This window comes from Amblyomma mixtum, chromosome 6 (genome assembly GCF_055824585.1).
Source record: "Amblyomma mixtum isolate Tamu chromosome 6, ASM5582458v1, whole genome shotgun sequence".
Taxonomy (NCBI): Eukaryota; Metazoa; Arthropoda; class Arachnida; order Ixodida; family Ixodidae; genus Amblyomma; species Amblyomma mixtum.
The window spans coordinates 161950053-161966845 of NC_143017.1; the positions used below are offsets into that span (position 1 = coordinate 161950053).

At 46.2% G+C, this 16793-nt stretch overlaps 1 protein-coding gene across 4 annotated transcripts in view; it reads left to right on the plus strand.

Moving 5' to 3' along the window:
- LOC149341025 (membrane-associated transporter protein-like) overlaps window positions 1–16793 on the plus strand; it is a 52791-nt gene continuing 35998 nt past the window's right edge. Inside the window, exons 1-3 of one of the 4 annotated variants that reach the window (XM_089549965.1) lie at window positions 1–107; window positions 1703–1843; window positions 9133–9223. The gene's annotated coding sequence lies outside the window, so the exon portion shown is untranslated. Of the gene's footprint in view, window positions 108–1702; window positions 1844–4471; window positions 4985–9132; window positions 9224–16793 lie in introns of those variants that run through there. The other 3 variants (XM_089549967.1, XM_089549964.1, XM_089549966.1) reach the window with 3 other exon arrangements.

Consider the following 16793-nt stretch of genomic DNA (forward strand, 5'->3'; position numbering starts at 1 on the left):
CGCGCCTCAGGTTAAGCGGCCGTATTGTCTCCCACTGCGTACAGTGAACGGTCGCCATCGCAGGATAACTCGACGCTTTTCGCCGCCCTGTCCAGTGCTAAATACAGGTACGCGTGGTTAGTTTCGTTTCCGCTTGCTTTTTCTACAGATGCCAAGCACAACTAAAGTAAACTAAAAGAAACACTAAAACTAAACTAAAGCTAAAAGAAAGTTCGATTTGATGTTAATCTAATGCAGCAAGAACACTGACAACCTACCCTCTAGTTTCCTCGCAATCGCGATCTGCGTGCGTGTTCACCTATCCCTTCCTCGCAAACCATTCACTAAGTACGGCGAACGCTCTAAACACGGTCTTCGGGATTCGTGCCAGGACAACTGTATTCAGGGCTGAAGAAAAAAAACACGAAAAGTGACCTACAGCCGTCGCTGCTTCTGCGCCGTTGAATGTTTGCGCGTGTGTTCAGCAAAGACTCAAAGTTCAAAGTTGGCACGCATGAGGCTAGCTAGGCGGTCTTATTGCACTATGTTCAGTGCAAAACAATGTGAAAGGTCGCCACCTACATGCATGAAAATTAAATCATTTGATGTGCTGAGCGTCTGCACTCCTTTACCGCCCTTGATAAGGGCCGACCTCGTTGAGAAGAGGAAATTGACTCCTCGCCCGTAGTAACCTTCGCGCCTAAATGGACAAACGTACAAGTTGCACTTCCCCCGCAGCTGACTCGCCCTGCCATCACAAACCTGCCGCATACTTCGAGTCCAAATGAAAGCTGCGTGTAGCGGCGAACATAGCAAGCTTTTCCGCTGCCACAGGGATTCGATTCTTACGCCGCATCTAGAACACAGAGAAAAAACGAATAGAGAGACTTCTTGAGACCTTATCCTGCTGCGGCAATGTGTGCCAACAAGGCGACTTGGTTCGAAGGAGCAGGCTTCACTTTGCACATAAATTTTATCCCTGGAAAGTCTCGCTCCAGGCAGCGGGACCCTCTTCCTATTCGTAGGAATCGGTGGGTAGCACGCGACAGCCGGAGTCGAACTCTAGACCTCTTACGAGTTACAACCAAGGCGGAAAACCTACCACCAGGTCACGGCCACAGTGCAGAGCGATGTTATACGTACATAGCACAGGTGCACAGAATAATCAACGAAAGTCTCCTTAAAACCTTGCGAGTGGGCATGAGTACTTAATTGTGAACTACCATCGCAGCCAAAGCAGTTCACGCCCTGCATTACGAGCGTAGGAGATGCTCAGAGACTTCACGTGACACCGCGGAGCGCCCACAGCCTTTCACAAATGTTCCGAAGTTGCGCGTTCACGCACGGCGCCGAATCCGCGGATGGCTCTCGCCACCCGACCTGCCGCGCCCTATGAACCGTGACGTCGCGCGCATTAATGAGACCGTGACTGCGCCCAGAAAAACCCGGTCTTCAGATCCCCCTATCGGCCCGTCCGCGGCTTTTTGGTTGCTGCACGGAAGCCAGACGCAGTTAGCAATGCGGCTTCTCTTTTGCCCGCAGAGTCCTGCGGGAGATGAGCAAGCGGTGAACGGAGAGGAATGTCTGAAGACCTGGGCTCTTAGAATCTCGCGTCTATGACACGTACAAACAAATGTGACGTTCTCTGGTGTAACGAAATGCCTTAAAGCGCGTTCTAAGTGACGTCGATGTGCGGGTTCACCTCCATTTTGTTTTTTTCAAGACAAAACTAAGTGAGCAAAGGATGAAGGAAGCTGCGAGAAAAAGTTTACAGCCCGAAAATTTCAAGAAATGGTAGCTTGCCATCTATGTGTGTTCTGCATGTACTGGTTCCTGCACTGCCTGCAGACGACCACATATACAGGTAAGCGCTTCGTACTTATCTCGATAATGCTGATAATCCTTTCCCTTTTGAACTGTATAGTCTTGTGTCACCTAACAATTTGTGTGTAATTTACCAAGTCGTTGGCTTGTAATGCGTTGATGCATGTTATTCCTCTCTTTGAAACGCTTTCAAAGAAATCTATGACACCGACCATGGTACGTTAACAATGTTTGTTCGTTCATTGTCTCGACTGGAATGGGTGGGACACTATTTTTTAATCTTTTTCCCCTGTCCCAACATACTTCTTGTCTTAAAGGGTGTCCGCATGTCGGGGCTATCTCGTAATGCATATTCATTCTAAACCGAACTGTGTTCTAAACACAAACGGCCCGTGAGACTACACATTCGGATTCTCTGCGCCCTCCATGACCTTAAAGCTTCTTGTTTCCGCACCACACTTCACTTAAGACAGTACCCATGGCGATATACTAACGTCCTAGCCTGAAGCTGCATGCGGTCTGTAGGAGGCATAGAGCTTCTTGAAATTACCTAAAGGGAAAAGGGGCTCACCGTCTATGCGAGTTTCTTAAAGAGCACTTCACCCACCGCGGGAACGCCGGTAAGATAAGGTTTCTTATTTGGCTTGCCTGTTGTTGGTCTGAAACATGAACTCTGCCTCGAAACAGTCAGCTGCACCGCGATGCTGTTCTCTGTACGCACATAAAATAGTTCGATACGACAGTGCTTTGCACTTTTTTCAATACATTTAAAGCAAGTGAAAGATATGTGTTAGGCTGGTGTAAAAATTTTCACAGCATTTCTTCGACGTTTAGCTCAAGAATACCGGCATTGTTACGGCTGAATCCACGTTTTATATCCAACAATAGCCAAGACAAATACGAAGCCTTATCTTCCCGGCAATCCTGCGCCTCTCCGTAGTGGATTAACTATCTCAACGCCAGTTTTCCCTCTAAGTAGGATCGAGAAACTGTATGATAAGAGGCGCCATAGTGAAGGGCTTCGACTTGACATCGGCCAGCTGGGACTCTTTAGCGTGCATCGACGTCGCACGGTACACGGGCATTTTCCCGCTTGACGCCAAACGCAGCCGAATGACGCTGTCCATACGCCACCGCAACGCGTACCTGTGTGGACTAAAATGCGGCCGTTGTCAAGAGCGAGCATCTGCGACCGCGTGTCACCGGTCAGCCTGGGAGTACGTACACATGGGGAAGGGCGCGGAACGCCGTACAGGCAGCCGTATAGTACTGCAGAGAGATAAGCAAACCCAGCAATTTGTAAATTAGTTCGTTTTCATCCCTTCCGTGCTAGTGTGTTAGCGTGATTTTTTTTTTTTTTTGTATGATGACCTTCATATAACTGACCTGGGCCTCTGACAGCACACTCATCTTTGCACACAAATACCAGCATTAGATTACGTGAGCCTAAATACGAAAAATATTAATTATATTTATAACCGGATTTATTTTCCCTCAAAATGATGCATGGGGCCGTGGGTAAAAGCTGCGGGAGAGCTTGACCAGAGCGTGCGGTCCCCTAAACAGTGCGACACAGGAGTCTACATGAACATACCGAAATTTGTACAAAAGACAAAGAAAAGCTGTTTTGTTTAAAGCAGTACAAAAAAGTAAGAGAAGAGAAAAAAATATAAATTGTTTGCATTCATGGAATACAAAGCGATGTAGTCCCCGAACCGTAATGCAACCCAAATCACTTCCATACTTATTGAGGTTATTAAGCAGTGTAGGCCGAACGAAGGGTAATGTTTCCATGCAATAATTAGCACGGAGAGCAACCACCTTCCTATATTCAGCGTGGCGTGTAGTATAGGACATAGCTTTTGATTCTAGCCGAGCTAAATTTCGGAAAAAGTCATGGTTTTCTTTTTATTCGCGTTAAAGAGCCACACTTAGTCTATATTGACATAGTTTCCAAACACGTATTATGTCTCCTTGAAGGAACAGGTAGTGAGCATGAGAACTATAAGGAACATCAACAGTTATTTTGCGGGATCAGCTCCTTTTCTAAGCTCGTTGCTGTGGTAGAACCCCGTGCTAAAGAGATATAACAGAGATGAGAGCAAAACGAGAATTTTATGTAAAATTCTTTGCGCTAATTGGTTGTATCATTTTACAGCTCGATAGAACGCCAACAACACTCGACAGTTTAGAACAAATTGAATCAATGTGAATATCCCGAAGCACAATTTGCGAAAATTAACCCCAAGAATTTTTATACTACTTAGCACCTCTATATTTGTGCTAAGATTTAGGTTTGAATCTACAGGTTAAGATTTCGGTCTTACTAGTAAAGCTTTAGTATTTAAAATAGTCTTAGTGACAGTTGTCCAGCGCGCAATAATAAGAAAAGAAGTCACTGGAATTGCCAAGACAGGTAAACAAGCTCCGGATGCAAAATAAAAAAGAAAAGCAACCTGTTGTGCTCCAGCTTTCGAAAGTAGCACGAAAATAAATATCCTACTTGTGCAGATGTTTTGCGCACACCATGGATGGGACGAAGCAGGAGTAACACACACACAGGCGCAAACAAATTACGAAAATAAGCTAGGCACAAACAAAGCAAGCAAGAATTGCGCAGCCACATGTGCCTGAAACCAAACCTTGCTTGGTTTGTGCCTAGCTTATTTTCCTGACTGTGAACACGTACATATGCGTCACTCTCACAATAAAATTCAGTTGAAGTCTGCGCCTGTGTATGTGTCTCTGGCTTCGTCCCGTCCGTGGTGTGCGCAAAACATTTCCACAAGTATGTATAACCAACTCGCCCAAAATGCAGCGCTTCTAAAAATAAACATCCCTTCTAGGTGTTAGTACTCGAGAAGGAAAGCGCACCTTTCTACACGTGTTGGTCACGAGAAGTCGATGCCAGATAAGGAAAAGAAATTTATCAGGGCACTGCCGACCGCGCCCGAAGAAGATTTCCCGTCAAGCATCCTCTCCAGCTTCGTCTTAGAGACGCACCGGCTCCTCGGAGGGCCTGTGTCTGCAGACGATAACGAGTGTCGCTTCTTTGACCGGACAAGAAGGTTCGCTTTTCTCTGAAGGCCTTGGCGGACTTTGGGAGCTCAAGGCGTCTGCGCCGCAGCTGTGTGTTGTGCTCCAAGCGCGTGGTTTGACACCGGACGAGCCAATCCATCAGGTCAGATATGCTTCCACGGAGTGCTGTTCACTATCTTACTTTTTTAACTTTTGCTAGCAAGATTCGCACATTCCTTACACACTTTAAAACCTTGACTCTCAGCCTGAGTAATCAAACCAGTTAATGCAACACTATTCCAAAACACAACAGTTCCGTAGATCAGCCATTTAAGCGAGTTGGTTAGGGTTCATTTTGGACGGAAAGCAGCGCGAAAGGAATGACGGGCGAGTTTAACGTAAAAACAGGGCAAGAGCTGTCTTGTGTTTACCTTACATTTGTCTGTTGTTTTCTCTACATGACGTTTCGCTAAAAAAAAATGATGGGCGATTATAAAATGTCCTAAAAAATTTGCGACAGCACGGTGTCAACCATCTCGCCTCTGCTTGCGATTCGCGTTTTCTACGCCTCGCTTCCAATTCGGCTGCTCGCGCCACTGGATCTTTGCGTCGTTTCCCAGTCGCTTCCGCTTTGACCGTTCACACCGCTCAGTCCTGGCGGACCCCAGGGTAGCTGGCGCACGTCCCCACACAGGATCACGTCCATACCGCCAAACGGCGAGGGGTAGTTGTTGCTTATCCATGGCACACAAACATTTGTCGACGCAGTAGATGATGCCGGCGGACATCATGCAGAATCTCGTCGATGATGACGCATTTAATGTTCCGTAACGCATACCTAACTGAGTTTCAGTCACTGGTGCATAGACCACGGTCCTGCGTCATGGTCAGCTTGAACGCTAATTGCACGGTCTCTCCACCCAGCGCGACGGTGGCTTTACGTGCGAAGGCGTTGCGTCGAAATTCGACCCGCCACTAGTGGCACATGCTTTGTAGTACATCTTGTAGATGTCCATGGCCAACTAAGGACAAACGTCTTCCCACGCCCGACGGCACCACTGATGAACACCTGCAGTGGTTCGATGCCGCGTTTCGCCCGTGAATAACGAGCAGCACGCTAGTGTCACGCACTCTCTGCATGCTATGTCGTCTGCAGCGAGCACGGACCATGTCGACTCTGGCGAAAAGGATACATAATGGTGTCGTATTAATGACAAACAGCGCTAAAGGTCTATGTGCTCAAAGGGAGTGCTTTTCCATTAGACAACCCAATCTGTTTGGTCAAATATGCTTTCACGGAGCGCAACTAATTAACTTCTTGACTTTCTTTACTTTGGGCTACTCAAGATTCGCAAGTGCTTTTTGAACGTTAAGAAATTTTAGTTGAGGCCGAAATCAGCAAAGCAGATGACGTAACGGTATCCCGCAGGAAAACGGTATTAGCGCATGCTTTTTTTTTTTTTTCACGACAACCGATTCTGTCACGTCAGACACGCATGAATGAAACGCTGCTTCTTAGTTTTCATAAAGAAATGCATTCGTAAGCTTCATCTCGCACTTTTCGCGTACGGCACCCGAACCCGCGACTTCCGTATTTTGCGTACAGTGCTCTACCGAGTGAGCTACAGCGGCGGCTGTCCAAACGCCTACGTTCAAGTGTTCTCGCGTTGCGCGTAGCCTAACCTCGAGCGTGTTCACAAGCGCCACCCACAACCGTAGCGCCGGACGTGAAACACCCTTTCATACTGCAAATGTCACGTGGAACATGATATCGGGGGTTCAGATCCCACCGGCGGCATGTGGTTGCTTTTTCTTCCGCTTTCGAATCAACTATCTTCCACGTAAAATAACTAGAGTACTGATTTTCTCTCTATCAGCACCACAAATAAGAATTTTAAATAACCATCTATGAATTCCTTGGTTTAGATTACTGTTCATCTTCCCACGATACTGTTCATGTTCCCAATTGTTTGTACCACGTTTTTGGGAGGCCACTTGGTGATATCTAAGGTGGGCTTAAATTTTTTAGACACGTGCACGAAGTTGCACGAAAAAATCAGTTGAAAGTGATGCCAAAACGGTCGTATTTCAACGTAAAATGTACGCTTTAAATGGGGCATGCTTTTATGCCTCGACATAATCCGCCACTCAGAATTCAACTTAATCTGCTTGAACCCTGCCTCTTTGTGTGCGTGTGTGTCTCTCGAACCATACTTTTACGTTATTATGTGAAGCCTCAGTCAAATCGTTGTTTCATATGAGTGGAATCACAACTTATCGTCATGCGTCGCTACAATCCTTGCAAAAATATGCCGTCAGTTAACAGATAAAAGGTTTCCACTCACTGTGTACATTAAGAAACCCTACCACAATGTAAATGACAAAATAGAAAGAAAGAATGAGCACGAAGGTACAAAAAGCATAAAAACATTACCGTTTGGCCAGCACTGGAAATCCGGTATCAGTACTCTGGGGAGACCCCGTCGGAAGAGTTGGGCTCCATCGGCACTAAGCGCGCTTCCAAGCCGACAGCTGTCAACGCGGAAGAAAGATACACGAAAAAGGAAGATCGAAGTTACTCAGTGCAAGCCCTCTCTCGGGTTTCGGCGCGTCAGCAGATACCTGCCGAAGGAGAGGAACTCGACACTGCGGGGGCGCTGACAGACGTTGCTCTCCTGTGGGTGCAGACTGCGTAGCTGTCGCCAGTGGGCTAAAACCGCAGCGCCTCCGACTGATCACGACGTCACACCTAATTCCTTTAGTAATGGTGCTCCCAGCGACTGCGCCGCTGCATTCGGAGCCCAACGCTTTGTGAACGCGGAGTGTTTTCTTTGTCCCTGTAGGGCATCGCATCTCGATCAACATATCAGCATCGGAGCAGTGCTCATTTTACTGCTCCTGCGTTCGTCACTGATTGGGTGCAAAAGTGGCTTTTAGTATGCGCTGCATGTTTAGCCCAATATAACGCAAACAACGAGATCATGGCATACGGGAGGCGGGATCCTCTATCACAGCCACAGTCCAGATCGGTCAGCGAATGCCGAAATTTTCACACTATGAGACTGAGTATAGTGGGTGAACTCGCGGTTCACACTTTTGGCGTGGGAAATTAATAGCAAAGATGGAACGACCTGCACTTTCCCCTGCGTCTGAGCTTTGACGCGATAAGGAACAGCGGTAAGCAACAATTAAAGTTTCTTGCTACCTAGTGGTTTTATCACCGTATTTATCACATATAGAAGTTTAAATAATGCAACGACGTGCACATTAAGTTCTCGATCAACAGTTGCCTTCATTGTTTTTTTTTTTTTTTTCCTTTCAAGAGCCAATCCTGTCAGGGCTGAGCTCTGAACACCAGAGGAGCTAAACTCTGCAAATGCGGCCAGTACACTGCGTTCTCACGTGGTCATGTATTGATCCGTTAAACTTGTTTTCAGTTCGGGTCTAGTGATCGCAGAAAGGTAAAAACATCTACCGCAAAAGGAAGTTGCCACGAATGTGTTAAATATGGGATTTCTTTCCAAGAGTGAAAAATTCCGGTTGACACTTTCGAGCTCACTCAGAAGCAAATCTAACCTTTTCAATTTTTTTCATTAGTGTGATACATACTGCATTCGTCGGCGGCCTTTAATTTTTTTTTTTTCATTTTTGTAATGCACACTGCTTCCGTCGGCTTACATGTTTTACAAAGGGACTGCTCCGGTTATTAACCCGCTCGATCGGGGTACATCCTACGCTATACGTCATTCAAGGTCTGCTCGGGCAGACAACAGAACAGACACGCTGGCTACCTGCCGAATGACGTTGACCCTGTGCGAGATATATGTCTCTCCCGACAAAGACATCTATACACGCACACTCTATGTACTGCAAACGCCAGCGAGCGAAGGCAGAGAGTTTTACCTGCCCCAAGTTTCCTGTTGGATAGAGCAATGCAATGACAGACAGCGCGAGATGGGCCGAGGCAAAGAGGGAATCCTGGCGCACGTCACGTGACAAGAACCTGCAGCGCGCGCATTGGCTCTTGATACCTATGACGTCACGAGGATCGGGAGGGATGAGCGTGGAAGGGAAGCTTTATAATGGCTTGTCAGGGAAAACGGTCTCGCAGCGTACTGGTAGGATGAAAAGTGCCAGGCGCCATATTCAAGCAGCGTCGAAGGATTCAGGTCACGAGAGCGCGACAAAAAAAAATCAAAGTTGCAAAGTCTGAACAAAGCCGCTACTATTCTTGCGAAAGGTGCGTGACGTTTACAGTGGTCTTTTATTGCCTCTTATGCTTTCGTCGCCATTGATACTCACTTGGCGTAGTTGCAGGGCGGGGACCGGCACTGGAAGTGCGCAGGATTCAAGTGACAAAGCCCGGAACGAAAAAGGCCTACTGTTCGTTCCATCATGCAAGGTAAGTGAATGAGGACCTTGTCTATTTTGAGTTACTAAGCAGAGCTTTGCAAAACAGCTTTGCCGCGAGGTTTTCAGCTAGTATAGCACACATCCTGCACCTTGTACATAACGTTGCGCGATTTATGTGACGCTGAGCTTCGGTTATGTGCCACGCTCGAGCAATACCAAGCGCTTTTGCTGTTCTTCGGTCGATTATAAGAGCCATGAGGCGAGAACGCATCAAAGTGAATTTTCTATCGGTACTGGCAGCACCGCGAAGCTGTATTTCTCTTTTCTCCTAGTAAAGCATAGTTTTGTTTCACTTTATTCGGGTCTGTCGAAACACTAAGGTCGATCAATCAATGACCAGCCCGCAGAGTATGCGAAAACAACTACGTCAACCAGTTTGCCGCGTCAGATAACTATTCCTTAGCAGTCACATTCGTTTGCATAAAATGAGATAACTCGACTGCTTGAAGGTGAACGTTGAGTCGTCGACTTATTTCTAACTCTCATGCCACTTGGCTCGCGGTGATCGACCGCCTGACGCGCACGGGAAGCTCGCTTACATTTTCAGACCGCTCATAACCTTTGTCACAGCCGACGACCTCGTAGCGCTCTTTACTCTCCGACACACTGCACACTTCACTACAGAACACGGGAAGCAATAAATGTAGCAGCTCATTCCTGTCCTCGCACATTTTTGTTTTATTTCCAGCGGCAAGCAACGACGCGCAGTAAAATTAGCTGCGGTTTAACTACTGCTGAACCTGGTTAGAGAGCGAAAGCTATGGCGCATCAGGCAACTAGACGCGGCTTGGCGTCTGTAACGTTGAGTGCGTTTCGGACACTAAATAGGCAGCACGCCCACCCTGCCACCCTGGCAGGTGGCAGTTGGTTGATCGCGAGTGTTTGCTCACCCTATGAACGTTGCGGCCTATTGCTGCAGTGCCGCATGTCTGCCACAACGTTGTCAGCGCTAACGCATGCAGCCCACATCTCTCTATCACCCCACGTACCTCAAAGCGCGATTCAGGCGTCCACTGACCCAAGGAGCCAGTTATGCGCACTTCCTTTCCTTTAAGTCATCGGAGTCTGAAACGTTGTCAGCGCCAACGCCAGTGAACACAATGAATGCCGACGGCATATGGCTTTAGTGCCGCGTGTCTGCCACCACGTTGTCAATGCCAACGCATGCAACGCACATCTGTCACTACCGCCACGTAGTTTAAAGCACGACTGAGGTGACCACTCTCCCAGTGGGGCCAGTTATGAGCCTTTCCCTTGCTTTCGAAGCTGCCGCGCTCCGTCGGTATCGTAGCTTAAAGCGCGACTAAGCTGCCCACTGTCCCAGGGGGCAAGTTATGCACATTTCCTTTCCTCTGCTTTATCTGAAGGCCAAATGAAGGTGAAATCTCCAGGCACGGTGACCTTGGCCTTACCTAGCACAGTGAAGCTTTCGCTTCAAAAAACAAAAAAAAAACACTAATTGTGTACTACAGGAATAGCAGAATCCTATTCGACAAGACTGAGCATGCACGGTCGCGAGGTACTTCGAATGCCAAGCGAAACCGTCGACGTCCTCGATGATCCCACTCACCCGTCTGTCGACTTTTATTAAGCATGAAATGCTTTTAGCTCCCGTTGTCGGCAGTGTGGTGACGCCACGCCGAGACCGAGAGCCATCATCCGGGCATTGAAATCCACTCATCCGGACACTGAATTCCACTCATCCGGGCTCTGAAACGAGAACATCCGGGCACCGTACGAGACCTAACGAGATTCAACGAGACTCTCTAAGCCCTCCTACGGGACCGGCATACAAGCGCCGGTTGCTCTCCAAACGAGTCACAAAAAATAACTGCTGCCAGTGTCTTCTCAATGTTTATCAAGATATCAGTCGAGCTGTGCATTTGATAATGCACGGAATTATACTTTCCGATTTCTAATAACGCATGCAAAAAGCACATACATGCCACAATACACTTCGTTGTCATACGTGATCTGTTAGGGGCTTTGAGAGAAGGCCGCTTAGAGAAAGAGGGGAGCTCCAGGGCGAGAAGGGCTTAAGGCTGAAAAACTTCTTTCGCGCGCTCCCCAAGGATGGCGCTGCGGTCCTACACTCACGCATGTAAAAGACCGGCCGCAGGGCCTTCATGCCCTTTCCCCCTCTGGCAGGCAGATGTATACACGGTCTCGTCGTGCCCGCGTACGCTTCTGCATCGTCCTGGATTTCAATGCCGCCACCGTCACAGCTGCTTAAGCCGAGCAATGGAGCCTGACTTAGGCCCGTAAACATTTCATGCTTACTATACTCTCGGTTACGGGAGAGGCATTTTTTTTTTTTAGTGCCTTTGACGCATGCCTGTTTCTCTTTTACTCAGACAATTATTTACCACAGCTTAAGTTCCATTCGAATTGCTAGATGCAGAAGGCTTACCATAGGGTATACTCAGACAATTATTTACCACAGCTTAAGTTTCATTCGAATTGCTAGATGTAGAAGACTTACCATAGGGTATGAGCCTTCAGAATTTCATTTCTTGTTGCTCTTGAGACATGTCCTGTCCCACGGTTCAGAGTGCATAGTGGCTCCGCGCCAAAATAAACCACGTCTGATGCGCACCATGGAGTTATTGCATAAATATCAAATTGAAGTGTTTCAGAGTAATAACCACAGAAGATTTGGGATAACTTACGCAATCGTCATCAAATAGTCTGATTCAGGAAAGGAGTAAGTAGTGTAAACATTTAATTAAATTTTAAGTACAGGGCCAGCTCAGCACGCTCCCGTCTGTAACGCTTCAATACACTTGAATAAAGGATGAGTAATAAACATAGTTACTGACGTACGTAAACTGAACTTTACCCGAAAGAAAGTCGTATACATATGCGGGAACAAGAAGGTGGAGATTCAGCTGTTTTCATTTCTTGTACGTTATGAACGAATTTAGTAAGTTCAGTTTCGCACTAAAAGTCCAAGAGAAAGCCGCGTTGATATTTACTTTATGTTCCTTCTAATAACCTGCCTACAAATGAATCGCATGCTAAAGAAGTTTGCAGATGTAGAGCTCTTTATGAGGTAGGTCTACAAATGAGAGGTGGTGAGTGATCTCCAGTATTAAATATAGGTATATATGTATTTAACGATGTACCAGTCATGACAGCATAGACAACATGCCTGTGACTGAGAAAAGAGGGAGGAAAAATGCGATTAATGCGATCAGATGTATTTTGAGCATTGTGTTATAGTAGTCATTATAATCACATGCGGATGTTGCTTTAAAGGAGTTGAGTAAAGATAAAATATCGACCTCGCTAACAACTATTCGGGCTAATGCTTTTCCAGGAGTGCGATTAGCGTTAGTAAACAGGTTAGCTTCTTCATGAGAAAACATTGAGGGAAAACTGCTATTCGTGGTGTAGGCGCATTCAGCTGCAGGAACCTTGCCACCGTCAACATTAGTAAGAGGTGCATCGGGTTCATTATAGGGTTTCATTATGCCTCAGAACCATGGACCTATTAATAGATGATATGTCATGAGGTAAGAAGTGGCGACGAATCAGTGTCGGCAAAAACTGTTGCTTGCTGTCAAGCATTTTGCGCCAACGTCAGAATATCTGTTTTTTCTACTTGCTTGTAAAGCCGTTTTTTAATGTAACTAAGGTGATGAAGTGGTAGGTGATGAACCTTGGCACGGTATTGTGATGAAGGCATAAATATGCCGGCTTAGGTAACAATATGTCGGCAGCCAAGTCACCTAAACCAAAACACTGGGAATTGTTTATTTTCCTTCTTAATTTGTATTGTTGATCAACTGGAAATTAAAAGTGCAATAGTTTTATGCCTGAAACATAACTGATTAGAAAGCAGAACAAAAACAGTCACATGCCACCAATGGGAATCGAACCTATGACCTCCGCATATTGCGTGCGGTGCCCTGCCAACTGAGCGATGGCGGCGGATGTACAACTTACTATTGTCAGGGGTATTTATTAACTTAACCTTAAAAGTGCTAACCAGTGCCACCCTCGTCCATAGCGGCGGACATAAACGTCCTGTATTACTGCTAGAGTCACGCGGAACGCTATCGAACGGTGATGGCAGCAGCTGTCCAAGAACTCTCTTAAATGATGCCTATAGCATCAAGACTGCCAGAACTGAGGCCCTTGTTAAGCTATTAGGTGAGACAAGGGTAGGCATATGAGGCTTATATAGCCTAGAGACAAGAACAGATTTGAATATGAACACCAATGACAATTTTTTTTTTTTAACTGGAAGTTCACCGCGGCCACTCCGACGTTTGCCGATCGCAACTACATACTTTGAACTCAAGATCTGAGGCGAAATTTGAATAAGGCTTCAGTAAACTAGATAATAGATGAGCGGCATGTGTCGACCAGGGAGAAGAACGCTACGTTTTTAGAAACGGGGCTTCTGATATTAGCATAAAAAACACAGCCTCACCGTTAGTTTTGCGTTATGTACTTGGCCTCACGAACGGTGCAGTTGCTAGATTCAGATGACAGCAGGAAAGTGCCACTTTGAGATGCCAGTTAACACGCGCTGCGGACCTAGTTAGTATCGCTATACAAAAGCGCCACTCGCTGTCGAGAAAAACCATGTTCAAAGCCAAGCGAGCACGTTCACCGACCTGTGTTAATTCTCAGAACTGAAGCCATTTGCTATGCGAGAGTACTGACAATGGTGACGTGAAACACGGTACGTCACATTTTCCAGTTTGTAGTCTTCGGGGCTGGTTCAACAACCTTTTCTTCACAACGGCTAGCTATAATATGCCGCTCTGTATCAGTTGAAAAGCCGCCTGTGCATTGTGTCCTAACTATGGAAGTCACAGTAATTCTGAGTTGTTTAAAAAATATTTTATGTGAGACTCACGCCGAGCCTTCCAGTATTTCTGATTCATCAGTGCCACAAAAGCAATACAAGAGCTTTTCACCTGCATGAAGAGTTTTTGAGGCCACCAATTTTTTTTCTGTTGTTATTTTGGAAATTCCCTGGCCACATTTCAGGAGCCATTTCTGACGTTGACTGTTGTTTTATCCCACATCTTGGGTCCGCTTTGTTAGTGATTGCAAGTAATCCTGGAATTAAATATGCCTGCTAAAAATTTCAGGTAAAGCCTTTGTATACTATACTACATGCAAGCTCTGGCGTGTCCTCTTTGGACACGGTCCCCGGACCCAGACTAGTATCGAACATCACAACACATTACAATCCCATAAAATCGCTTCGAAACATAGGGCGGTCACGAAACCGCTACCAAGCAAACATTACTGAGACGATACAAGCAACATCCACGTTATAACCTTGAAATAACATGAGCGGTGATGACGCTATATCGATAATAACGTCAAGCGGTGCCGTAACCCAAGCAAAAAAACGAAACCTAGGTGTTTTGTATAATCTGATAATATAATCTGATATCGCCAAAAGGTTAATAAAAAGGTATAATCTACATACAGTATTATGATTGTTGTTCTGATCTTTATGAAATCAAAACAAACGAAAAATTATAATTCGTGAAGAAAGACGAGCACTATTCAGTGTTGATTTTCTGACGACCGCTCTGTGCTTAATCACAGCCTCAATCGAAAGTGTCTATGAAGCAAAGATCATCCGAGAGCCACGGTAGAATTATCGGCCGTCAAGCTCTCCTGCGGCACTCTTAAACGGTGCCAAGGCTTGGAGATCTTATCACATGTCGCTTCTTGCACTTGACCTCGTTATCAAGAGGCTGAACGTGTGCGTCGCGAGCATGTGCTGTTGTGTGCTCGGGTAAACACTTCTGGCCAGTTTGCAGGCATCGGATGGTTTCCGTGTACGATATGTTAAGATAACGTACGCCTATGGTGATCATAGGGTGTCAGTGACCCAGGTACACGGTTGCTTCTAGGCACGAGAAATCGAGGTGACGCGCTGAATTTCAAACACAAATCAAACTACAGAGAAACAAGAGGTCCGAAGACGAAAGAAGAATATTTCTAGGGATATGTCCAAAAAGAATTAGTGCGTCAGCAAAGGTACGAAAAAAAAGTTACAATTTTAACGAAGGACGAAATGAAACGTGTGTATGCTTTGCGCAAATCTCACAATTGCCAAGTCGTGTACAAATGAAGAGAGGCAAGGCGAGAGGCTTTTATCAACCTCGAGAATGCAATCTAGCTCTTAAATAAATTGAAGCACGAGCTGAGCGCGCATCAATTTCTTTTTTTTTCCCTGATAACGCAACCACTGCTCGGCAGATTCTGCACTGAATAGCGCCGCTTTGAAATTCCAGGCGTATGAATGTACCACGCCGCAGCTGGCAACGACAGTTCAGACAGCGGTACTCGCAAACATTTTTTTTTCGCTCTCATGAAGCAGCAGCTCTGATGTGGGCATAAATGGCAGCAGGAATGTATACAGGGTGGTGCCATTCGTCGCAGCTGTTACAGACGTGGTGGGTTTCTATTCCCAGTTACAACAGTCGCTCTTCGACGAAATTTAGACAACACCAAAAAGAAAAACGTAGCTGAGTTCAAAGATTTTATTGCGGTTAAATTTTTTCAACCTCACTGTGGAATCTAAATCAGGTTATATCGTTTCGTTGAAAAACACCTCGGCAACTGACTGCGCATCACAGCTGTTGCGGCGAGCGGTGATTCACAAAGGGTTATTGCGTCCTACCAGCACTAAAATGCGAAGTTCACGGTAACTAACCCTTCTAAATTTTTTGACGCCGGCTTGTGAGCAACTTAACACAGGCATCCAAAACAATACGGGTAAAACAGGACGAGGTATTGTTTCCGGCTTACTGCTATTCAGCAACGCATTTCATGTTGGTCCGTAGCTCACAATTTAAAGCCTGATGCGTACGACTATGCATTTACGCACACAGACATTCCTTGTTTCCTGCTGAAGCACAGCTAAGAGGTGGAGTGTCAGGCTGTTCAATGGCATATAAACTGAATTATGCGCACAAGAAAGACACAAACGTCCAACTCAAAGCCATTCGACAACGTTTGACCTCAGTGTGCTTTGAGATACGCAGCAATGTAGAAGGTAGGCCTAGGTAAGTCAGGTATGAAACACGGCGCACAAGACAGGGCAGAGGAAACAAAAAAATCTGGACGGGCACGCTATTGTGTTCGTCCCGTCTTTGTTTTCTGTAGCTGCCCTCTGAAGAAAAGTTTCGTTGAATGCGACGCTTCCACATGTCGATTCATCATGCGGTTTTCCACAGGCTAAACGGCCCCATCAGAACAAAAACAACACATGAATTTCTAGACTATTCGATTAGAAGCAGCAATCTTGGAGCGCAGGGCGTGATCTGAACGACATTCCGATAAGTCCGCTGCAGTATGATCCAGAACACAGCATCACGAGATTAAAAAAAAGCAATGACTCCAGTGGTTTCTGGCTGCTCACAGAGACACTGCAGTTCACCGACCATGGCACAAACGTCCCCTTGGCACGAAGCCTCGACTTGACGGGTAAAATTGGCTATTTCCGCTTACCCAAACTACACCACGTTTACCACTGACGGTTTATAACAGGTTCGTCAGATGGCTGCACTAAGCCAATT